Genomic DNA, 6,000 nt, shown 5'->3' with positions numbered 1-6,000 from the left:
CTCAGATTTGCCCTTTTGAGGCTGTTTTCTAGATCTTGTAGGCATGCTTCGTTCTTTTTTTTCTTTTTTCTTTTGTCTCCTCTGACTTTGTATTTTCAAACAGCCCAAGTTCACTAACTCTTCTGCTTGATCAATTCTGCTACTACAGACTGTGATGAGTTCTTCAGTATGTCAATTGCATTTTTCAACTCTAGGATTTCTGCTCAATTCTTTTTAATTATTTCTATTTCTTTGTTAAATTTATCTAATGGATTCTGAATTCCTTCTCTGTATTATCTTGAATTTCTTTGAGTTTCTTCAAGACGCTATTTTGAATTCTGTGTCTGAAAGGTCAAATTTCTCTCTCTCTCTGGGATTAATCCTTGGTGTCTATTTTCCTGGATGGTCTTGATACTTGCAGATGTTTATCAGTGTCTGGGCATTGAAGAGCTAGGTATCTATTGTATCCTTCACAATCTGGGCTTGTTTGTACCTGTCCTTTTTGGAAGGCTTTCCAGGTATCTGAAGAGACTTGAGTGTTGTGATTTAAGTTTTTGGTCATTAGTGGGCCATTGGTGGGTAACCCACAATGTAACCCAGTAACGCCATGGTTCTTGCAGACTCATAGAGGTACCACCTTGGTTACCTTGGATAAGGCCTGGAAGAAGTCTCTGGAGTATCAGGCAGAGACTCTTGGTCTTTTCTCATACAATATATTCCTTCTTTTCTTTTCTTTTTTTCCCTCCCTCCTTCCCTCCCTCCCTTCCTTCCTTCTTTCCTTCCTTCCTTCCTTCTCTCTCTCTCTCTCTTTCTTTCTTTCTATCTCAGGGTCTCATTCTGTCACCCAGGGTGGAGTGCAGTGGTGTAATCTTGGCTCACTGCAACCTCCGCCCCCTGGGGTCAAGCAATTCTCATGCCTCAGGCACCTGAGTACCTGGGATTATAGGCACGTGCCACCATGCCCAGCTAATTTTTGTATTTTTAGTAGAGACAGGTTTTTGCTATGTTGCCCAGGCTGGTCTTGAACTCCTGGCCTTAAGTGATCCACCTGCCTCAGCCTCCCAAAATGCTGAGATTACAGGAATGAGCCACTGTACCTGGCCCCATACTTTCTCCCAAACAAACAGCCTCTCTCTCTCTCTCTCTCTGTGCTGAGCTGCCGGGAGATGGGGGAGAGGTTAAACAAGCACCCCTGTGGCCACCCCCCCTGCTACTGTGCTGGGTCAGATCTGAAGCCAGCATAGCACTGGCTGTGAATGTGATGGGTCACACCTGAAGCTGACACATCTCAGTCTCACTGAAGGCTCACAGCATGTACTACTTGGTTACCACTGCTGCTTATATAGGGTTCTTTAATTAGCAGGTGGTAAATCTTGCCAGGACTGGGTCCTTCCCTTCAAGGAAGCAGGTTCCCTTCTGGCCCAGGTTGTGTCTAGAAATGTCATCTAGGACTAGGTCCTAGAATGGGGGCCTCACAACTCTACCCGGCACCCTTTCCTAATGTGGCTGAGCTGGTATCCAAGTTGCAAGACAAAGTTTTCTTTACTCTTCTCTCTCCTCAAGTGGAAGGAAGGGGTCTCTTTTGGATTTGCAAACTGCACTGCCTGAACTCGAAGGAGGGGTGGCACAAGTACTCCCTTGACTGCCCCAGCTAGTGTCTCACTAGGTTGTGTGGCTCCCAAGTCCACTGGCTCTGGGCCCAACACAGGACTAAGCCTTGCCTAAGAGTTGCAGTCCTTGTGGCCTAGACAGCCTTCCAAGTTTATTTAGGACCCTAGAGAACATTAGCCTGTGGTGGCAAGGCTTGCCAGAACTCAAGTCCTGACCACTGGGATGAGTGATTCCCCTCTGGGTAAGGCTGGTCCAATGCTGCCTTTATGGGCACCAGTTGAGTTCTGCCCAGTGTTGGCAGCACTGTGTTCCAATGCAAAATCCCACAATAGCTGCACTCGCCCTCCCTGAAGCACACAGATTCTCTCTCTGTGCCACGCAGCAGCTGCTGGCGAGTGGGGGAAGGGTCTGTCAAGACTGTACAATTCAAGACTATATTTCCTACCCTCTTCAGTGGCTCTTTCAGTGATATGAAGTTAAAACCAGGTACTATGATCGCTCACCTGATTTTTGGTTCTTATGATGGTGCTTTTTTGTGTAGAAAATCATTCAGTTTGGTGTTCCTGCAGGGATGACGATTGATGGAGGCTTCTATTCAGCCATCTTGCTTCCAACCATCCAATTTTCAATTTTTGTTTGTTTTGTTTTGTTTTTAGACCGTCTAGCTCTGTCGCCCAGGCTGGAGTGCAGTGGCATGATCTTGGCTCACTTCAACCTCTACCTCCCGGATTCAAGCGATTCTTGTGCCTCAGCCTCTCGACTAGCTAGCTGGAATTACAAGTGTGCACCACCACACCCAGCTAATTTTTGTATTTTTGTTACAGACAGGGTTTCACCATGTTAGCCAGGCTGGTCTGGAACTCCTGACCTCAAGTGATCCACCTGCCTCAGCCTCCCAAACTGCTGCCATTACAGATGTGAGCCACCGTGCCCAGCCCAATTTTCAATTTTTTGTATTTCTTCAGATGTTTTCCCTGTGATAAATATATTTGCTTTAGGTTAATTTTCTCATTTGTTTGTTTTTAATTGAATCATTATACAGTTTTGCAACTGTTCTCCATTATATGTTTTTGTTTGTTTTTTGAGACACAGTCTTGCTGTGTCACCCAAGCTGGAGTGCAGTGGTACAATCTCAGCTCATTGCAACCTCTGCCTCCAGGGTTCAAGTGATTCTCTCACCTCAGCCTCCCAAGTAGCTGGGATTACAGGCATGCACCACCACACCTAGCTAATTTTTGTATTTTTAGTACGGTTTGGGTTTCACCGTGTTGATCAGGCTGGTCTAGAACTCCTGACCTAAAGTGATCCATCTGCCTTGGCCTCCCAAAGTGCTGGGATTACAGGTGTGAGCCACTGCACCTGGCCCTTTTCTCCATTATCTTATAGACATCTTTTCATTTTATACATATAGTTCCAGCTCATTATTTTGCAAGCTATAGTTACTTAGCATTTAACAGAAATTTGGGTGGTTTCCAATATGGAGTATAATAAACAATGCCAATATTTGGTTTTGTAAACTTTCACCCAGATCTCCATGTGGCTGATTTTCTCACTCCATTCAGGTTCCTGCTCAAATGCCACTTCCTCAGAGAAGCATTCCTTGATTTCACTATTTTAAACTAGCACTTTCCTCCAACCCTCTACCACTTCTTCATCCCTTACTTTACTTTCTGATATCAATCTTTGTAATTTTTCCTCTTGATTTTAGAGTTTAAAATACATTTGGATTTTATAATGAAACAAAAGAATAAGGTACAAGTCTGACTCCCTCTGGATCCCACTGTCCACATTCACACCATCAGGTTGTGTGCCGGGCTACCTGGAAGGATGACTCTAGACATCACACTGCTCAACTAGCCTGGCCTACCAGCTGGGTCCGGTGTGACCCTGCCTTCATCAAATCTCCCTGTTTCACCCTTCACCTTACACCCTTCTTACTGGGGTAGGAAGAACCAGGCTTTAAGTCAGCAGTAATAAAGTCTCAGAAGGCTGGGCATGGTGGCTTACACCTGTAATCTCCACATTTTGAGAGGTTGTGGTGGGAGGATCCCTTGGAGTTTGAGACTGGTCTGGGCAACATAGTGAGGCCACGTCCCTACAACAAAAAAATTTTTTTTTCTTTAAATTAGCCAGGTATGGTGGCATATGCCTATAGTTCCAGCTACTCAGGAGGCTGAGGTGGGAGGATTGCTTGGTCCCAGGAGGTTGAGGCTGCAGTGAGCCATGATCGTGCCACTGCACTCCAGCCTGGGTGATGGAGAACCTGTCTCAAAAAAAATACTAAAATAAAAAATATTGATAGGTCATTGGATGGGTAAATTTAAAATTTTTTTAATTTTAAAATTAAAAATAAAGTTTCAGAAATATAGTCTCAGTAATACTAGTTCTATGATTGTATGATGAAGGCATTTTTTAACCTGTGTTTCATTTTCATCTGTAAAATGTGAATAAAAATAACTCTCTTACAGAGTTCCCGTAAAGATTAAATAAGTATGTAAAGCATCTGGCTCAGTGCCTATCATATAGTTGGCACCAAAGTGTTCTCCCCTCTCCCAGCTCCTGCAAAGGCACCCCAGCTCTTTGTAGTACTTAGGGCATTTCTCATATTCTGACCTGTATTAAGCAAATGTGCAGCTGGTAGGATAAGATGCTTGAACATAGTAGACATTCAATAGAGGACTGCCAAGCAGAGTTGATTTCTGTAGTTAGAAACTAGTTCATCCTCACCAGTATTTTTTTTTTTCTTGTATACACTCCCAATCGGCTTATCGGCTTATCATGTCACACACAACTGGTTACTCTCTACCCAACTAGATACTGGATGAGGTCATCTCTCAATCCTATCTGAGCTGAACAAGGCCTTTTATGGAACTTTAAAGTTGACTCACCACTGAGTCATCAAAACACAGCAATACCTCAACACACTCCTGTTGCTAACAAAAGACCAGCATGGGATGTCTGTCTTACCTCCTTTCCCTCCCCTAATGAGACAGGGCCCCTTGACTCACTGGAGAAGAGTCATCACATCTTTTGTGCTGCAGCAATCTGAACAAAGCCAGTTTAAATAATCACAATGTGGCCAGCAAACAACTGGCAGTCCCTGTGGTCATTCAGGTCATTTCCTGTGTATGTCACTAACCCAAAAGGAGAGGCAATTAATCAATCACCTGAATATTTAATGAGTGCCTGCATTCTGTTGGGCACTCACAGTTCCCTCTGTTTATGACATTTCTGTGAAGTGAACTTTTCAGTTATTGAAACTCATTAAAAATATAGAGAACAGTGTTGCGGGAAGTCAGGGACCCCAAACGGAGAGACCGCATTAGAACAGCAACCTTTGTGCCTTTGTAAAGGAAATAAAAAAAGGAATATTGGAGAAAATGGGACTATTCAGTTCCATTCCAATAGAAAAGAATTATAAAATAGCAAATAGGAAGGGGTTATTTGCTAATGTTTTGGCTAAATGCTTCAGAGAGCTATAATTTTAAAATGTCTTGGTTGAGAACTACTCTCTTATCTAGGAATGAAATGGTCAGTGGTATTTTCTCTTGGGAAAAGTCTTGCATTAGTACCACTGCCTGACCTATTGCAGTGGACTATGAAGTGTTTCAAGATTAGGGGGCCTGTGTAAGGCTGAGAACTGCTGAGATAACTAGGAGTAGGCCTAAGGGCTCCTTTCATAAATAAGGCTGGTTACAGCTGTTTCATACAGGAACAGACACAACCGTTAAGTACCCTAGCATGGTCTCTCCTAGCTGAAGACCCCAAGCAAAACCTGAATGAAAATCTTAGATCTTCAGACATTTTGCATAGAATCCATACAATTGATATACCCATATCCAAAGGATATAATGATCTGCCCTTGATCTATCTTAAATAAATATCAGAACGATGCACAGAAATTGCATGTTAGTTAGTCCTTAAAGATTAATTCGGCACGACAAGAAATGTTTATTTTATTGAAATACAAGCTCTTAACTGGTTGTTTTTCCTGGGTTATGCTTCTCAAGTTCTTATTACATAGATACTGTGTTCTGATTTGATCTTCCTAGCTGGTTGTGCATAAACTCGAGCCCATCCATATTAAGTAAACTTATTTTGGGGACATCAGGAGTCACATATTGCAATTACTGACTATAAAGCCATTAACAACTATGAATTTTTCTCAAACAACATTGCTATAATTGAAAGCATACTTATAACTTTTATTTTTTTCCCCGACAGGGTGTTGCTCTGTTGCCTAGGCTGGAATGCAGCGATGTGATCACAGCTCACTGCAGCCTCTACCTCCCAGGCCCAAGCAATCCTCCCACCTCAGCCTCTAGAGCAGCTGGGACCACAGGCACACGCCACCATGCCCGGCTAATTTTTTAAATTTTTTGTAGAGAGGGAGTCTCCCTATGTTGCCCA

Source organism: Pongo pygmaeus, chromosome 9, assembly GCF_028885625.2.
Source record: "Pongo pygmaeus isolate AG05252 chromosome 9, NHGRI_mPonPyg2-v2.0_pri, whole genome shotgun sequence".
In the NCBI taxonomy this organism is placed as follows: domain Eukaryota; kingdom Metazoa; phylum Chordata; class Mammalia; order Primates; family Hominidae; genus Pongo; species Pongo pygmaeus.
The sequence above is the reverse complement of the archived record's forward strand: the minus strand, read 5'-3'. Positions refer to the sequence as shown.